The 20,255-nt window shown below is 40.9% G+C and overlaps 2 pseudogenes; one reads left to right on the top strand and one right to left on the bottom strand.

The window, feature by feature from the left end:
• Positions 1–7,567: 7,567 nt before the first annotated feature.
• Positions 7,568–8,605, bottom strand: LOC147443451 (uncharacterized; annotated as a pseudogene).
• Positions 8,606–18,672: 10,067 nt separating this feature from the next.
• Positions 18,673–19,957, top strand: LOC147443450 (peptidyl-prolyl cis-trans isomerase CYP59-like; annotated as a pseudogene).
• The last annotated feature ends 298 nt before the right edge of the window (positions 19,958–20,255 follow it).

Here is a 20,255-nt window from a genome sequence, read left to right as displayed (position 1 = left end):
AGTTTTCTCGCTACTTTCACTTGGTCCCATTGTGGTTTTTAGCCTATAATTTGAGGGCATCAAGTTTCTCTCAAGAATTTTTTCAAAATGATGTGCCATATACAGTGTTTGAGATCTTGCTCAAGCAGCAATGAAGTGAAGAATGAGCTAGATACATATTTCTTCTCAACAACAAGAATTAGCACCTGTGAATCAAAGCAATTGAAATGTCCAACTTGTGTCATATTAGTGTCCTCTTGTAGGATGGTTGAGCACACCAACATTCTTGATCCTTTGAAGGGGAGACAAGAATTTCTGGTAGTACTTAAATATAAGTAATACAATGGGGAGATAGTAAAATGAAGTAAAACAAAAGTCTCTTGACATTTAGTAAGCTCGTTCACACGTGAGATAGACAGAGAGGGGGAAGGCTTGAAGACTAGTGATAAAGGATGCAAGTGCTTAATTATTTTGATGGATATAATACATTTGGAGGAGATTAATTGAACTTGCATTTTGCTCTTAGTCGTTGCTCTTAGTCGAACAAGCGATATTTTAACATACTTACCAATTTTGTGAAAAGATTTAGTTAAATTTTGAGAGAGAGAGAGAGAGAGAGAGAGAGGTCTCTTGTGCTTGGAAATGGTTTTTATACTTCATGTATGTCATAGTGTAGTAGCCACAATCGATAGCATTTGGTTGACATGGAACCTATATAAGTCGATAAACAATACACTTTCTTAGAAAAAGTTAAACTTGTAAGAGAGGATGATACCATTGATTGTGCACCTACCTTTGGTATCTCAATTGGTGTTAATGTGAGTCTTGGTGTCTCCATAAAGTCCTTCAAAGTGGCATCCATGCAATTTTGTGACATTATTTGAAGAGCACTATAATTGTATTTATGGCAAAACATAAGCAATCCATACAAATAGTCACTTCAAATACAATATCAAGCATGTAAAATATGTCTCACCGATGCACAACAGGAAGATAGTCTTGAGGATTGGAAATAGACAATGAATTGAAGTATATGAAGCCATGGTATCCTTGTAATGAACTAGGCCACTAGGCTGCTGGTGATCCTCCTCCCAACCTCCCTTTATAGGGTAGGCTCCTAGCCCCTTGCCCTAGATGGATCCCCTGTCCGCATTGCCTAGCTCGGCCCGTGGCCGTAAGCCTTGCCTTGCCTAGTCATTAGGGTACAGGACTCGTGTCCTGACATTACTCCCCCCTTAAAGAAGAGTTTTCGTCCTTGAAAACAAAAGTGGGAAACTTATTCTTAAGAACACTAATGTTTTCCCAAGTGGCACCTTCTTCAGGTCGGTCTTTCCACTTGATTAAGGCTTGTTGTCGTACATGATGGCGTGTACGCAACTCATGAAAATCCATAACACGTTCAGGTTCATGCGGTAACGTAGGAGGTTCAATGTAATCGACCAAAACCTGTTGGTCGATGACGTTGTCGTCCCTATGTAACTGCTTTCATAAACGGCTAACATGAAATACCGGATGAATGCGAGAGTGAGATGGTAGTAGTAGTTTGTAGGCACGATCACCAACTCGCTTGAGTATTTTGAAAGGCCCACAATACCGAGGAGATAATTTAGGTGTCGGTCCAGTTTTCAGACTTTCTGAATGTTCTGGCACACGTAAAAATACTTCCTCCCCTTCTTCAAAGGTAGCTTGCCTACGCTTCTCATCAGCGTATTTCTTATACCGATCCTGTGCTTGTCGGACATTCTGACGAGCAAGTTTCAGCATATCCATGTGGTCTTGGAGAAAATCCTTAACCTGTTGAAGTTTTTTGGTTGCCAACCCCACCGTAACTGGTGACCTAGGTTGAAGCCCGTACATCGGCATGAAAGGACTGAAGCCCGTTGTGACATGCTTAGAACTGTTGTAGGCAAACTCGAGAATAGGTAAGTATTCTTCCCAGTCTGTCTGTTTTTTGCTAACGTATGCTCGAAGCATATTCTCTAGCACCTGGTTAACCCGTTTCGTTTGCCCAGTTGTTTTCGGATGGTCGGCTGTACTGAGGTTTAGTTGTGTACCCAACCGTTTAAATACCGCTCGCCAGAAGTGACTGTTAAACTTTGGGTCACGGTCACTAACAATACTAATTGGAAACCCATATAATTTGTACAGATTGTCCACAAATAATTTTGCTAGTTCTGGTGTCTTAACCGTTGACTTGGTTGGAATAAACTTACATAGTTTAGTGAACCGGTCTACGACCACCCATACTGAGTCATGACCTCGTATAGTGGTTGGTAAAACCACTATGAAATCCATGGAGATACTTTCCCAATTTCCATTGGGAATTTCCAAGGGATGTAAGAGTCCTCCTGCTTTCAGGTGCTCTGCTTTATTAACTTGACATTTTTGGCAATGCAAGACATAAGCTTGAACAAAACCATGGAGACCTGGCCAGTAAAACTGTCGTCGTACGAGTGAGTAAGTTTTCCTAATCCCCGGGTGCCCTACACTTGGACTATCATGACATGCAAAAAGAATTTGGCCACTATGAAATCCATGGAGATACTTTCCCATTTTCCATTGGGAATTTCCAAGGGATGTAAGAGTCCTCCTGCTTTCAGGTGCTCTGCTTTATTAACTTGACATTTTTGGCAATGCAAGACATAAGCTTGAACAAAACCATGGAGACCTGGCCAGTAAAACTGTCGTCGTACGAGTGAGTAAGTTTTCCTAATCCCCGGGTGCCCTACACTTGGACTATCATGACATGCAAAAAGAATTTGGCGCCGAATGTCTGTGTCCGTCGGTACACAAACTCTCCCCTTGTGGAGTAGGTACCCATTGTCGATGGTAAAATGCTTCCACCGCTGTAGTTCATCACTTGATAAAGGAGAACTAGGTGTGGAGGCTAACTGTGCACTACCTGCATTGGAGTGAGAAGGATCCCTCTTTTGAACATGGCTCCACACTTTGGAATATGTTTCATCTTGCTCATATTTTCCCTTGAGAGAATCTAAAAATTCACTATGGATTTTCGTGAACAATAGCGAATTAATCTCTGGCATTCGACTGAGAGCATCTGCCACTATATTGTATCGGCCTTTGCGATACCTTAACTTGGTGTCATATTCCTGAAGATCTCGGCCCACCTAGATTTTCGACCCTTTAAATCTGTTTGTTGTGTAAACCATTTGATGCTTTCATGGTCGAACACAATCTCAAACTGAGCACCATACAAATAGTGACACCATGTCTTTAAGGCAGACACTATTGCATAAAGTTCACGTTCATAAGCAGAATAATTCTGCTGAGCTGCATCCAGCTTCTTACTTTCGAATGCAATTGGCCGTCCGTCTTGTAACAGGACTGCTCCAATAGCACGGTCACTGGCATCCGTTTCCAAAACGAATGGTTTCAAAGGATCGATAATAGCTAGTATATGAGCTGTAGCTAATGCATCCTTGAGTGTTTCAAAACTCTGTTGTTGAGCGGCACCCCACTGGAAAGACTTACCTTTGCCTTTTAGTTGGTCCGTCATAGGTACAGCAAGGTGAGCATAGTTTTTAACGAACCTTCGGTAAAAACCTGTAAAGCCTAAAAAAATATGTAATTCTTCCAGATTTTTAGGAGGTGGCCATTTTCGGATGGTATCCACTTTGGATTGATCCATGTACAGGCCATTGGCTGAAACAACATGCCCTAAATAGTGAATTTCATCCTTGAGAAAATCACATTTAGATTGCTTGGCATATAACTTGTTTGCACGAAAAAACTCAAACACCTGTCTGAGATGTTGTAAGTGCTCTTCTTCAGAAGCACTGTAAACCAGTATGTCATCGAGAAACACAATGACAAATTTGCCCAGATATGGTTTCAAGACACTGCCCATAAGTGTCATGAAAGTTGCGGGCGCATTGGTTAACCCAAAGGGCATCACCAAAAACTCATAATGTCCAAACCGTGTTCAGAATGCAGTCTTAGGGATATCAGCAAGCGAATACAGACTTGGTGATATCCTAACCTCAAATCAATTTTTGAAAATATGCTTTTATGCGTTAACTTGTCAAATAATCCATCGACCCTTGGCAATGGATATATGTTCTTAATTGTCACCGCATGTAAACCTCTGTAGTCTACGCACATGGGCATACTACCGTCTTTTTTCTTCACCAAGAGAATGGGAGAGGCCGATGGTGAAGAACTTGGTTGAATAAACCTTCTACTGAGATAGTCAGCAAGCTGACATTCCACCTCAGCAGCCTCAGAATGACTCATTTTGTAAGGCAGTTTACTCACTGGCTTACTGCCTGCAACCACGTCTATGCCATGTTGCACAAATCGTGTCGGCGGTAGCCCTGGTGGTAAATCGTGAGGAAAAACATCTTGAAATTCCTTTAAAAACTTTGTAATTGGTTAGCAACTTTTGCTTGTGTAGAATTAGAAATTGGTGTAATAGAGGAGAGAGAAGCATGCGACGTTGAGGAATGTTCAACAGACGCAAGATTGGAAAGAAACCGAGACAGTGAGTAACACAAGAAAACTTGATCTATTTCATTATCAGAAACGAGCTGCATCAGCTCAGCAGTACAAATCAATGGTGATGATGGTATATCCTTTTCTCCTAACAACAACACATGTGCACCATGGGAATCAAACATCAAATTGTTGTGCTCGTAGCTACGCTTCAGTGATGGACCTAGGCTATGCAACCACTCCCTACCAAGAACCACATCAGCCCTTTCCATGTTCATAACTTGAAAATCCAAACAAGTAGAATACCCTTGTACCTCCAATGGAACAGCTCGGCATTGAGTATCCCAAATTTCACTATCATGTCCATTCATCATTGCTACCTTGTAGCGGTGGGTACTCGGAGTTTGAGGCAGTTTGAGTTTTTTCACCAATCCATAATTGATGAAATTGTGCGTAGCACCGCCATCTACCAAGATGGGCACCTTGTGTCCCTGCAGATATCTGTGCATACATACTAACTCATGTGGTCCAAAGGTTTGTTGCCACATGGAAGCTGTGAGACAGCATTCATGCACCACTTCAGTGTGTGTTACTTCTACTGTAGAGAACTTTGAGGAAGACTCAAGAGGCAGCAACTGCACCGTGTGCACTGCTTTCTCCTTCCCCTGGGCATCAGATTTCCCCTTGGGACAATCCTTTTTGCCATGGCCTTGTCCTAAGCATTGAAAACATAGCTTCTCTTTCTTGGCCTTATCAAAATCCTCAGGACAGAGAGGACCCCCTGGACCCCTTGGGTTTTTTAGATGCTTCAGAATTAGCAACTATAAATTTTCTTTTATTGTGCCCGTACTGAGTGCGTGTATTATTATGTGTACTAGTAGGCACGTGATTGTGATTTGTTTTCTGATCATCTGGGTCATCATGAATATGTGCTTTCACTATGGCTTCCTCAAGTGTTTTAGGGTCCTGGGTCTTGACATACTTCTTAAGTTCGGGAGTCAGACCTCGTATGAACCCGCGTACTTGCTGAAAGGTATCCAATCCTTCCAACTTGAGGATAACGTCCCGATAGTGAGAGATATATTCAAGGAGTGATGGATATTGGCGCATGGAACATGTGTCCCAATCGGTCCAATCCCGATCTGCCTCATTGGTAGGCAAAAACTCCTTGCTGAACATTGTTTCAAAGGCTGCCCAACTCTGTGGTATGATGTTCTTCTCCTTGCATCCGGAGTGCGCTGTAAGGCGTGAATTCCATCCCATATACTGAGAAAGATGGTCACTGCATCCTTACTGCGTTCTCGGTCTTCGCCTTTGAAAACTGGTGGTTTGAAATTTTTCAATAAATCAACTACTTCTTTGGTAGTGAGAGTATGCAGTGGTTCATCACTTGGGACTTGCCCTTGTGTTCCAACGTGCTCATACATGTGAGTGGCAGCCGGACCCTTGGTCTGCTGTTGCAGCAATTGAATGACTAAATTAGAAAGTTTAGTAACATTTTCATTTAAAGCCTTAAAATTTTCGTCCATGACCATCATGCGTGTCTGAAGAGCACGAAATTCTTCAATATCGAGCAATTCATAAGTATCATCTCCTGCAGTAGCGTCGCGGGTACTCTCCTTGAGAGTATCCGGCCACGAGCCGTCATTGGCAGGGTCGGGGATACTTTTCTCAAAATCGAACGTCATGTTGATATCCGAATCCATGGCTACATAGTGCAGTGTAAGAAGTAATCAGAAAAAAAAAAAAACCTGATGCTGGCGTCCCGACAAAGTATAGCCTTGTTAAATCTGCCTTGATTTCAACAAGTACTCCCGTAGCCGTAGTTAGCCGTGCTAATTAGGTTGGTCGGAAAAGCTTTGAACAATCTATGATGTTGGATATTTGAATGAAAACTTACGAATTGTTGCCGACGAAGCTTGGTTGTCGACGAAGCTTGGTGATTGACGAAGCTTGACGTCCTATCGAAGAAGCTTTTGGTCAACTTACTAATTGTTGTCGTTGATCTTTCTCTTGAACACGCAGGTTCTGCTGGAAATTTCTGCACAGGCCGTGTCTATCGAGGGGCTTTTCCCTGGTGGAGGTAGCTTGCTCGATATGCTCGCCTTGACACACCGTATGCTTGCCGGCAAACAAAGGCTTGCTTGGCCTGTGGGAAAGAACGCTTGTAGCGGCCAAGGCTTTTAATCAATGGCCAAAAGGCCTCTATAATGTGGACACAGCGTGGTTTTTGCACAGGCAACGAGCGGCCGGTGACAAGCTCGATGAGGAGCAGTATGCGCTTAGCAGGGCTCGGCTATGGCCGCAAGGGAACAACGCGCCTCTCTACCACTACATGGCGCACCTCTCAAGCCCGTCTGCTCTCCCAAACATGCACCACAATTCTCATCCTAAAAGGGAAGGTCCCCCCCGTTTTGGCAAAAAGCCCTAGCTAAAAATGGAAAAAGTTTTTAAAAGGAGTGGTTCTCACCCTAGGATCAGTTTTTAGAGGCCAAGGATGACCACGCCTAGAGAGAGAGAGTGGAAGAGAGTTTCCAGCTCTGATACCAGTGTAATGAACTAGGCCACTAGGCTGCTGGTGATCCTCCTCCGAACCTCCCTGTATAGGGTAGGCTCCTAGCCCCTTGCCCTAGAAGGATCCCCTGTCCACATTGCCTAGCCCGGCCTATGGCCATAAGCCTTGCCTAGCCTAGTCATTAGGGTACAGGACCCATGTCCTAACAATTCCCATGGTAAATGCACAAGCTTCTTCAAATGGTTATTATAGATCACAAAGAGAACCCAATGGTCCCTTTTAAAGCAATCAACACACTTTGCATTAGAAGGATATTAAAGACTATTATATAACTTGTAAGTAGAAACAAGGACAATAAATCATACCTATCAACAATTGGCATGAATAGAAATAAGTACTTGGACATGTCTACATCCCCCAAAAAAAATTGGACTCCTATGCTATCCTCGTATAAGTGTGGATTTAGAAAATCAAACCATAAACTATCAAGGAACCAAACCTTATCAAGAATATCTTTTGACAATACATTCTCCATCCACCTGCAATGGGTCAATTCTAATCCATTGTTATCTAGAGTATAAAAATCATTTACGTTCTATTGAATCTAAAATGGATGAGAACTCACATCATGAAAAGATTCATGGTTCTCGTAGAGGCCTTTTCATCCATAATAGCATTAACTAAAGTCACATCAACTTCGACAAGTATAGTAGATCTTTGTGATCTAAATTGAATGGATGAGCCACCCTCATATCTAAAAGAGAAAATTTGAAATTATAATTACATATAAAGCAATGTATAAAAATATACAATCCAAGCTATCAATAATAACCTTTCTTGCATGAGCCCGATGTCACTCGATGAAGAATCCAAGTGAATCTCGCCATTAGAGATTACTAGTGTAGATGATGTGATAATATTTGGTGTGGGAGAGATAATGATTGCATCATGGTGAGGCCTAGAGCCAATAGACCATTGTATCTAAAAAAACATTAGTCCAACATGCAAGTAACATAAGATATTTTTATTACCAAAGACACCATAAGTCTCACAATAAAATAAAACTAGTGTGGTTGAACCTTTGGAGTTTTGTGAGTTGGAGTGGATTCTTTCTTTTTCTTGCCTAGGGAGGTTTCTAAGTGACACTCCTCGTAGTACCTTCTTCTTGTTTGCACTTTAGTTGGTACTAACAAAGGTCCATGGTAGTCAGTTGTTGATAGATTTTTCTACAAAGCAAGAGAGATGTACACCATTTTTATTTAAAGAAGAATATGATCAAGACAAGCATACTATAAAAAAAAAAACTACATACCGGAGTTGATGATAGATTGGCATTATTATCCTCATCATTAAACATCTCTTTCTCTGATGGATCTTTTTCTAAGACATGTTGTCTCTAAATAAAGAAAATATGATTGAAGAACAGGAAAGCGTGATGAAACACAAGCAAAACAAAGATTCAAGAACATTAATTTTTCTTACATGTGCATCATATCCTTCATCAATCGTTCTTTGAATAGTCGCAATACATTCTGCCTTTGTCGCCATGTACGCATCCATAGCCTCAGCCAAGACATTTTAGAGAAACACATCTTTTGGCCCTTTCATTTCCCTTTCACCATCGCTCACGGAATCCCATACGCCGACTGCCTCTTTCATCTTGCGTTTTTCTTGTGTTTTCTTGTTTCTCTCAAACTTCTGATGTGTACTATTGAATTGAATATGAGATTACTTCTCATATATTGCCGATTGAGAAGAACTTTCATTGCGCAAACCCGGGGGTCGTCCACTTTTTCTCTTAGGAATAGAATGTATTATTCCATGGACTTGGTTGAGATGCTCCATCATTTCCATCCTCCTAGTATAGCATATATTCTTGGATATACATTCTTCACTCGCTATGCATCGTCGAGCTTGTCATCCATTTTTGAGTGAGATATCCTCGTACAAGAAAACCTTGTTGCTCATCAAGATGTTTTTATGATGAACCACGTAGAGAAGAGAAAGAGAAAGAGTATAAGAGAATGTGAGAAATGTGTAGAGAAGAGGTAACAAAATTGGGCAAATACGACTATTGATGCAAGTAGAAGAGAAAGAGAGAGATTCTCTGTGTGTGAATCCCTCTCAAGAGAAGACAAGAGAGAGAGAGAGTGTGTGTGAAAGAGAGAGAGAAAAAACCTGCAAACTTTTGAGCTAATTGCATGGGGTAAGAGAGAGATGAAATGCCTATCATGTAGAGCCCACGGAGAGAGAGAAAACGCTTTGAAGCTGTGTGTGTGTGTGTGTGTGTGTGTGTGTGTGAGAGAGAGAGAGAGAGAGAGAGAGAGAGAGAGAGAGAGAGAGAGAGAGAGAGAGAGAGAGAGAGAGAGAGAGAGAGAGAGAGCGAGAGAGAGAGAGAGAGAGAGAGAAAATGCAGGGAAAATGGCAATGGAGAAGCTTCATGAAAGACAACAGGCTAGGAGAGAGAGAGAGAGAGAGAGAGAGAGAGAGAGAGAGAGAGAGAGAGAGAGAGAGCGTGGTCCTCTCCATCAGCAGTCAAGAGGCCCATTTGACGTTGTGGAGCAGAAAGAAAACACACACAATGTCTCTAGAATCACCCAACACACACTCTCAGAATAACACACATGCAATAAGGGCACCAGGACCAGGCCCAATTTGGCCTGATTCCACACACACAACACCAATTTACCACAAAACAAGTATCTTGAGCACCCAAACACTCAAATAATTACCCTCAATGAAACACCCAATTCTTACACACACATGCACACACACACACACACACACACACACACACACACACACACACACACACACACACACACACACATGAAATCAGCACATAGGGGAGAGGAAACCCTTATCTTGCTCAACAAATTGATAAAATAGGACTCTAATAGAAGGGATGGCTCATAAACATAGAGCTCTTAATACCAAAAGAGGGCTAATTCACAAACAGAGCCTTCACACACACACATGAAGAGCTCTGTTGACTGCAAAAAATGGGTACATTTTTGGACTAAATGGACAGCACCATTGTGTCCACAATGGCCAAAAACCCCCAATTACAACTTTACTTTGCCATAATCTGACTCCAAATGAAAATATGGGGAATGTCAACTATGTGTGAACCACAATGTGAACTATGTGTGAACTATGCAAGGCCTCGCAATATGGACCATTTGTGTATACAATATAAGGAATGTAAACTATGTGAACTATGTGTGAACTATGCAAGACTTGGCAATATGGACCATATGTGTATACAATGTATCTAGGTGTGAACTAGATTGAAGAGGAGGAAGGCAGAGAGTTGTACCAAGAGAGATGTATGCACACATGGAAATATGAGGAATGTGAACTAGGTTGAAGGTAGATAGTTCTACGAAGAGGGATGTATGCACACTGCTCTAATGTGAACACATGGGGAACGTCAACTATGTGTGAATCACAATGTGAACTATGTGTGAACTATGCAAGGCCTGACAATATGGACCATTTGTGTATACAATATAAGGAATGTAAACTATGTGAACTATATGTGAACTGTGTGTGAACTATGCAAGACCTGGCAATATGGACCATATGTGTATACAATGTATCTAGGTGTGAAATAGATTGAAGAGGAGGAAGGCAGAGAGTTGTACCAAGAGAGATGTATGCACACATGGAAATATGAGGAATGTGAACTAGGTTGAAGGTAGATAGTTCTACCAAGAGGGATGTATGCACACTACTCTAATGTGCACACATGAAAATATGGGGAATGTCAACTATGTGTGAATCACAATGTGAACTATGTGTGAACTATGCAAGGCCTGGCAATATGGACCATTTGTGTATACCATATAAGGAATGTAAACTATGTGAACTATATGTGAGCTATGTGTGAACTATATGTGAACTGTGTGTGAAATATGCAAGACCTGGCAATATGGACCATTTGTGTATACAATGTAAGGAATGTAAACTATGTGAACTATATGTGAACTGTGTGTGAACTACGCAAGACCTGGCAATATGAACCATATGTGTATCTAGGTGTGAACTAGGTTGAAGAGGAGGAAGGCAGAGAGTTATACCAAGAGCTATGTATGCACACATGGAAATATGAGGAATGTGAACTATGTGTGAACTATGTGTGAAGTACATGTGAACTATGCAAGACTTGGGAATATGGACCCTATGTGTATACAATGTAAACTAGGTGTGGACTATATGTGAACTAGGTTGAAGAGGAGGAAGGCAGAGAGTTGTATCAAGAGGGATGTATGCACACATGGAAATATGAGGAATGTGAACCATGTGTTAACTACATGTGAACTATGCAAGACCTAGGAATATGGACCATGTGTGTATACAATGTAAACTAGGTGTAAACCATATGTGAACTAGGTTGAAGAGAAGGAAGGCAGAGAGTTGTAGAAAGAGGGATGTATGCACACATGGAAATATGAGGAATGCGAACTATGTGTGAACTACATGTGAACTATGCAAGACGTGGGAATATGGACCATGTGTGTATACAATGTAAACTAGATGTGAACTATATGTGAACTAGGTTGAAGAGAAGGAAGGCAGAGAGTTGTTGCAAGAGGGATGTATGCACAGATGTAGATATGGCAGCCACTTGTAGCTTCTTTCTACCTCCAAGTCTTCTTTGAGTCACGTTTGCTTGTATTTGTTGAATGCTTCCTCTCATAGGCATCTCGATTTGAGTGGGTGCTAGAGTATTCATAAGAATTTGCTTGCACATGTTAAGTTGATGCATGAAGGCAAGTTTTTTAGAAGAACTACTCTCTTGTAGTTCACCCTCAATCTTTGAAAGGATGCTTCTCACTTCACTAACACAAGTCAAGACTGCACTATTATCCGCTCCAGAACTCAAGTTTTCCTCTTTGCTCTCCATGTGACTCTCCTCATCCTCCAAATGATCTACCTTTGTGTCCTCACACAAATACTCCTTGCTCATGCCATGTGCTTTATCCACAATTGGAAGAATGGGAAGCAAGTACAGGATATGCTTCTCTATGATTAGGCGTAGGGCATAAAGGTTTTTGCAACCACTTGTCCAATCTGGGCAATCACAATAATTGCGTTGCATGCTCACATAGTACCAATGACTTAGTGTAGAAACACTTTGGAGCTTAAATAATAATGTCATGTCATTTATGATTTGCAAAGAAGATGGATCATTCTCATATCGTTGTAAAATTTGCTCGGCCCTCTGTAGTCTTGCAGTGTGGTGTTTTGAGGAGCCATGGATGCTAAAGCGTCCCGAATCAACTAAAAAAAAAATCACTTGTTATGAAAAAAAGTAAATTAAAATGATTGAACCATAGATCAAATTTGAAATACCTATCTCTTGTTTTTGCTTGAAGAACTCTAGCAAAGTCCCACCCGTGCGAGTGCCGGTTGTACTATCACCTACAAGTAGAAGGTCCAAGATAGACTATTGGAGTGCATCCAAAAGGGTATACTTTATGTATTGCCATAATCTTTCCACTAGTTTGTTGTGTCCACATTTCCATAATTGAATAGCCGACCAAACTTGGGCCATCTCTCATGCCAAGGAGAATCATGTCGCACCATCCATTTGTCACATATCTTTGCACATTCACATATTCTACATAGGTTTGTAAAATCCCTTCCTAGTTGTGTTCAAATCAAACTCATTGGACACAATACATGAGTGTTGTCATAGAAGAGTAGAGATGATCTTGGCGCTCCTTTGGAACCTACATGTATGTAAGGTTCTTTAATACACATATACTAATGCACGCACAAGAAATAGTGCATCAATATTAAAAAATAATACATACCTTTGGAAGAAGATTCTCTACCCATGATTTCTTTGTATGGAACCAACAAAGAAGGATATGACAAGAAACTTGTTGGTAGAGTCCCAAGCCTTGGTTTTCCCAACAATAATGATCTTCATTGACCACTTTAAGAAAAGCATCAAGCTCTGTTTGGCATTTGTCAATAACAAGTGCCATAGGTTGACGTCCTTAATTCTAGAAAAGATCACCCTAAGGGTTTTCTCTAGAGCAATACTTTCATGGTTTGATCCTGGATCATTTCTGCACATCAAAAACCAAATGGCTATCCCAATAGCATGTTGGTTTGGTAATACAGCTCCATATAAATCGCATTTGTCTTGAAAGTACTATCAATAGCCCATGAATTATGTGTAGAAAATCGCATTGCCATGTCTAGCATCCAATTATCTTGAATAATAATAATGAAAGGCTTATCCTTATCATCCTGTACATGAGGATTGTAAGGTTGGCAATAGCACACCTAGCAAGATACGAATGTTAGCTTACTTTTACTAACCACATCCTTACAGTTATATGGAGGAAGAATTTAATGCATACCTTGCCTTGAGCCTTTAACATGCAAGACTCACTCCACATGGCGGTCCAGTCATCTTTTGAGATCTTCCCTACATTTACAGAAAATAATAATCTATATCATGAATAAAGATAGCAAGGACAAGGTGTAAGTTATATTAAAACGCCATATAAATAGTACCTTGAATCCGTATTTGATAAGACAACATGGAAATCTCCCTTTGAATCATAAAGAACCTAAAAATTACTTGATCAATTGGAGAAGACCGCTCATAATGCAATCTTTCTTTTGACAAAGACATCTTTGCCACATGCCGTGAGCTACCCACATCAAATAAAATCTTCCATACAACATTCAATGACATTTGGATGGACTGGTAAGTGATACAAATCCTCACGTGTGCCAGGGGAATGCCCTTTATGAAGAGGAAATAATGAAATAGAGGCATTTTGTGTATCCTTAAAATACACTACTCTCACCTTGAAAGGGCAACCACATTTCTTGGATCTCCTTAGTCTCTTCTTAGTTCCTTTCCTTTCTGCTTTTCCACCTCTATGGCATGCATAATCAACAACTGTCTTGTATCGGCCATGGTACTTACTTGAACGAACCATTATATATTAGCCTCACTTTGTGCTCACTCCATCAAGTCTTCGTCAACATTTGATGCCTCAACACTTCTTTCATGCCTAAGAAGTATGGTAGTGTCTTTTCTTGGATGTGATTGGGATACATTGGGATTTTGGTTCCATATCTTACATTCACAAACATCAAGGAGGTCCTTCACATATGCAATAGGAATCCCATGCCTTCTAATGTCTACACACCATGTAGAATTAATTTTTTGGATAGTTTCATCAAAACCTAAATGACATGTTCCATCTCCCATTGTGTGTGAAATTCTTGCACAATGCTTTCCGACTCCTCTATGTAGGAGATTTTCATCTTTGGCAGTGAATTTAAGCAAAGATATGTGGAAAAATCTTCATTTTTTTCTAAGCATAGATTGTCTTTCATTTTCCTCCATCTTTTTAAATCAAGCATGCTTCTAGAATCACAAGACTTCAACGCCTCCAAGGTCACTGAAATGTTTCCTTGCATTGCATCATTCATTAAGTCATAAATTTTCTTTTCAAAAGAGTAGAACCTATTAGACACATATTGACTTGGATCCAATGAAGAAAAAGTTATTTGTCTCCTTAGCTCCTCTAAGTTTGTAAAGGTTTCTTCAGGTTTCACACTCACATTAAATCAATCACCTCACATCACATAATCACTTATCCTTCACACACTCATCTCTTATAAGGAAAGGATCAAACAAGAGGATAGCTACTATGGGTCATCAAAAACAATTCTTAAACATGGTTAAGCTTATATAGCTAGTAATAATATCATAGTTTACTCTTAGTTCACATTATAACCAGAGATTTCATAGTTTACACTTAGTTTACATTATAGTTCTCCCTAGTTTCAATATTGAGGATAAATTTCAAGTATCATCACCTAGTAATATCAATCACCTTATTGTCCTTATTTAAGTGAAGCAATTCGTATTTATGAGGCATAAAATTTTAGATATCTCATATTCGAATCAATTAGTTATTCCCATGCAATATTCTTTGAATTTCGTGCCCGAAAATTTGGCACCTAGTTCACACTTAGTTCACCCCTAGTTCACAAAATTCTAGTTCATGCCTAGTTCACATTTTGGATCCGATGAGACGGAGATTTAATCCCAACCCTATCCTGTCATTTGGCCATGCCATATTGTCATGAGGCCAGCAACTGCCCTCTCGCCTAAAAGCAAGTGTGTGTACTCTATAAGTAGGGTAAACCAGTGCTCGGGAAACATATTTTAGTGAGCCGGTTCAAAAACCTCTCACCGCGCAAATTGAAGAGGTTATTTACCAATTTGAGGAGGTTTTTGTACATATAATTTGAAAAATATAACTAAAACTCCCAAATTTTGAGCGGGTTTAGTTTCCTTCTCCCGTAAGTTTGAGTCGGCTTTGCACAACTAGTCTTGCTTGGTGGGCCTTGCTATATAATATCTATAGAATACATAGAACATATGCAAATTGATATTTAGTATCTAGCACTGAAGGAAACAAGAGAATGACTAATTTGGCAAGGGGCAGCACTGATTGGAAGGGATACACATTTGAAATAATGTTTATGGGAGGAGACAAATTAAGTTAAGCGCATCAATTATTCGAGATTATAGGGATAGTTATAGTTGAGATTATATCGAAGCGAGGTTGTATATTGATGAATGTTTTTTTCTAGCATACGTGCTACATATAAATTCTTGCAAACGGAAAGTATTTTAAAAAGAAAAATTTCATCGAATGGTTGGTAGCATAGAAGGTGGATGTTGACTATATTTTGCCTTTCTTCTTTTGTAGTTATTTGTGTTTTTCCATTCTTCTTTTGTAGTTATTATGAGTATAATGAATGAGGACAGCGATAAATGTAACCTCACCTTCTTTGTTTTGTGTTATGGCATCGACAACGCATGTTGTACCGTTTGCCACACCAATTGTTAAGTGCCACACCAATTGTTAAGTCAGGTTTTTAGCGATCATGCAGCAAAATGCCAATTGCGATCAAATCTAACTCGTTGAACTTAGGCTCTGGAGCCACTACTGAAGGACATCTATGTTACATCCCTTCGTCTTTATTTCAACTTTTGTAATGTCAGTTTGATTGTGCAACTTATTCAAGGCCAGGTTTTTATAGTATTGGAAGTCTCATCTGTGAGTACAAATTATTGGAGTAGAGTTGTTGATGCAGTCATGCATATGTGCTTCATCTATAATACATGTACCCAAGGTACAATTGATCTCATCTACAACTGGTTTTCTTTCACGAATAATGGTCAGGAACTAAAGCAATTCAAGGTCCGTTGCATGTCTTACAGAGCATGACATCCTATAGAAAGTTGCATGTAGAAAGTGAACCGAGCTTGTGATATGGCATGTGTTACAAAGCTCCCGTGCATGACTACAAACTGGGGTTAGTTGGGCAAGATCACCACGAAAGAGAACACATTTTTTGTTGAATGGATGTGCCAATGTATCCTTGTTATGTTAACATTTTGTCTTACGATAAGGTAAAATGTCATTTGGATTAACATGGATAGCTCCTCTATAATTATAATATCTGCCTTTATACCATGGATAACTCCTCTATAATTATAATATATGCCTTATCTCAATGCAAAAAATTCTAAAACAAGCAAACAGATAAAGCATAAATGACCTGCAACAATAAATGAGGTGCTTTACTGACCTGCAATGTTGTACTGCTGCATTTCGATTGTCCAATCTACAGGCCGATTTTTGAGTCGAGCTACAAAAAAGCAATATGAATAGTTAAACATATCGTCTTGCAATGAAATGTCATACATTGAAAGTGCAAAGTATACAGTGCACGTCATACAGAGGTGCCATACAGAAGTATGGTGGAGAGTTGGCACTGTGGTCTCTCCAAAAAATTATAAGAAAGGGAAGCCTTACCCTGCCCCGTAGCATTTATGTGCTGCGCCAAGCAAACGCATGCGCATGGAAAATTGGATGTAGATAACGATCCTTGCAGTGTTGTCAAGCTAGAGTCACGCTTGCTATATGTGGTTTCTACCTCAACCGCCTATTGCACAAAAGACCTTTGAGAAGATGTGAATAGGTTATAAGTGCCCCAAGGAAAAATGAGGGTTTATGTTGGCGACAATACGTCTGTCATCTACAGCCATCTAAACTTGCTTCGATAGCTGCTACGTACATGGACCTTTGCTCATAGGATCCGCCACCGAATCATGGTTATTAGCAAGAGAAGCTCTTTACATGAGGCTGCAATATTGGCCATATTGTCTATAGAGTGTTTGCTATCCCACCGAGTTGTTGAATGGACATGAGGGAACTGCTCTTGGAGGCTAATAGGTGCTGACATATTGGTATGCTTGTCTCCAGAAATGCCATTACTCCGCAGTCCGTGTACGTCAGCTTCTCTAGCATCAAATCTCTTTGTGTGAAAAAAAGAATTAGCTTCTGCTTCTGCTCTTTGTCTATTCTTTTGATCCTGATTAGCACTGTAATGGCACCTGCATGATTTACTACTTGACTTCCACTACAATGTTGTTGCATCTCCTTGGAGCTACACATTAACCAACTCTCGCGGACACCATATTCTACATTCAATTAGTCATGAGAGATGTGTTTGTTTGTCTTCAAATTGTTCCGAAATTCTTGCCTCATCAAATTTTCTGATAGGCTATCAACAAAGTTGGTCGAGGAGTACGACTGAAGCCAACGGCTCATCAGACCATGACTTGCACTAGTGGCAATATTCCCCAATGCCTTTCCCTCGACATTGAGATGTCTGCCACTAATCCCCTTACACACTCTGCTAAAAGCGCAAGCAGCTGCACTACTAAAGCCACTGGCTTATAATTACTTGAGGATAACCATTAGAAGCTTTGGTGTGATCGATCCTGCTATGCTTTTCTGATCTCATGTCCTCTTTGAGGTTTACTCATTCCATTTCTTCTGCCTCTGCCGTCTGCATCGCCAACAGCCAGATAGCAACAATAGAAAAAGGTGTTAAACGGGCTTGGAAAGGCAATGAGTGTTGGTGATTCGACTCCAGATTAGGCCAACTGATCATTGATTGAAATGTGATATCTTCTATTTAGAACAGAGACCTCTGCCATGGGTTGATCGCATGAAATATTTGAGGGCTCATCACGTTGGCAAGCATCCGACGTACCCTTCAGCTTGATGATCTGCGACTGCAATGCAGCTTGATGATTTGCGACTGTGCTTTTTATTTTATTCACCTGGTAGCTTTTCACGCCGAATTTTGGCAGGGATCTTTTTTAAAACATTTATATCTAATGCCACGTGGTGGCTGCTGCGTTCAGAAATCGGAATGGAGCATAGAAGAAAAGCATGGTGTCCGTCTGCAAGCTGTGTCTTAGGCCTACCCAAGAAGCCATGCCTACAGCGCTGCTGTGTCAAAGTTTCGTTACACACCCCTCTGCTCGAAATCGTATGTTTCGCGCCTAGGTGCCTCTCCCAGCCAGCTACTCAGACCCGCCATCGCATTCACCCTGCCTAAAAATTACGGCCCTCCTTGGCATCGCAGAGAGAGAGAGAGCGAGAGAGAGAGAGAGCTGCAGATCTAAGAGGTAGAACATTTCGCCGTCTGCGACCACAGCGTTTTTTTCAAAAGACATTTTTACGGGAGATTTTTGACACAGGAGCTTTTTTAATGAGCTTTTTTAATGCCACGTGGTGGTGGCTTGTGCGTTCAAATACTAAAGAGCACCTTTGGCTCACCAAGTAAATTTGAACACGCTCTTGGTTAAGACGAACCTACCTTTTCCCGAACCCTGGGGTAAACGGTGTGCTTACACACACACACACACACACACACAGAGAGAGAGAGATGGCCGTACTCCTCAACACAAGCCTGGGCGACATGGTGGTGGTCCTCTACACCAGCGACTGCCCTCTCGCCTCCCAAAATTTCCTGAAGCTTTGCAAGATCAAATATTACAACAATTGCCTCTTCCACACCGTCCATAAGGACTTCCTTGTCCAGACTGGCGATCCCACCGCTACAGGCTCTGGTGGGCACTCTTTCTACAAGCTCCTGCGCGGCCACCAAGCAACATTCTTCAAAGATGAGATCCATCCCCACATCATGCACGATACAGTCGGTGTCGTTGCCATGGCAAGTGCTGGACCCAATCTCAATGCTTCTCAGTTTTACATCACTACCAAACCCCATCTGGACTACCTAGATGGCAAGTATACTGTGTTCGGCGTTGTCAGGAAGGGTCTGGATGTCCTCATGAAGATCAACGACGCATACGTCGATGCAGAGCATTGCCCGTATCAAAACATAAGGATTAAGCACACATATGTGCTCGAAGATCCTTTCGAAGATCCTGCTCAGATTGATGAGCTCATGCCACAAAGCTCACCCATTGCTATAGATCATGAAGTGAGGCTAGAAGATGATTGGGTCCCCATGGATGAGAAGCTAGATTGCAAGGAACTGGACAAGTTCTTGCTCTGTAAGGAAGCACATTCAAGAGCAGTTGTTCTTGAAATGATAGGAGACATTCCAGAAGCTGAGATCAAGCCACCTGAAAATGTTCTTTTTGTATGCAAGCTTAACCCCATAACCAAGGATGAGGATTTAGAAATCATCTTTTCTAAATTCGGCAAAGTTCTCTCAGCTGAGATTATCAAAGACCACAAGTCCCAGAACAGCTTATGTTATGCTTTCATAGAATTCGAGACTCGAGAAGCTTGTGAAGATGCTTATTTCAAGATGAACAATGCCGTGATCGATGATCGACGGATCCACGTCGATTTCAGTCAGAGCGTATCAAGATTGTGGACACAGTATCGTCGATTCGGCATGAAGGCAATGGAAGGTGGAAAAGGTGGAGAGAAGGGGATGCGGCACTGTAAGAGCTCAAGAGAAGAAAGAATGAGTGAAGCAAATTGTCATTCACATGCAACAAGGCAGTCAAGGAATGGTCCAAAACAAAAAAGGCATAGGAGAAGGTTACAAGATGATCTTTACATGCATCATGAGAAACAACACAAATGCTATAAAGGTAAAGAGCTTCAACACTAACATTAAAGTATCGAAAACATTTGGGTCTGCTTTCTTTGCACATGTTATCTCAAATTTTCCAAAGCAAAAATCCATTTTTCTCAATCCAATGTTCATGTAAGTAGCCTTACTGGTCTAAATCAAAGGACACAATAAACAAGGCTACCATATAACAACACACCCCCCCCCCCCCCCCCCCCCCCCCCCTCCCTCTCTCTCTCTCTCTCTCTCTCTCTCTCTCTCTCTCTCATATATCCTAAATATATAAAGTTGTAGATTTAAATGAATGAGATGTATGTGCATGTGTGTAGGTGTGTGTGCG

Source organism: Adiantum capillus-veneris, chromosome 14 (assembly GCF_014529385.1).
Source record: "Adiantum capillus-veneris isolate H3 chromosome 14, ASM1452938v2, whole genome shotgun sequence".
In the NCBI taxonomy this organism is placed as follows: domain Eukaryota; kingdom Viridiplantae; phylum Streptophyta; class Polypodiopsida; order Polypodiales; family Pteridaceae; genus Adiantum; species Adiantum capillus-veneris.
This window is presented reverse-complemented; position numbering and strand designations above follow the sequence as displayed.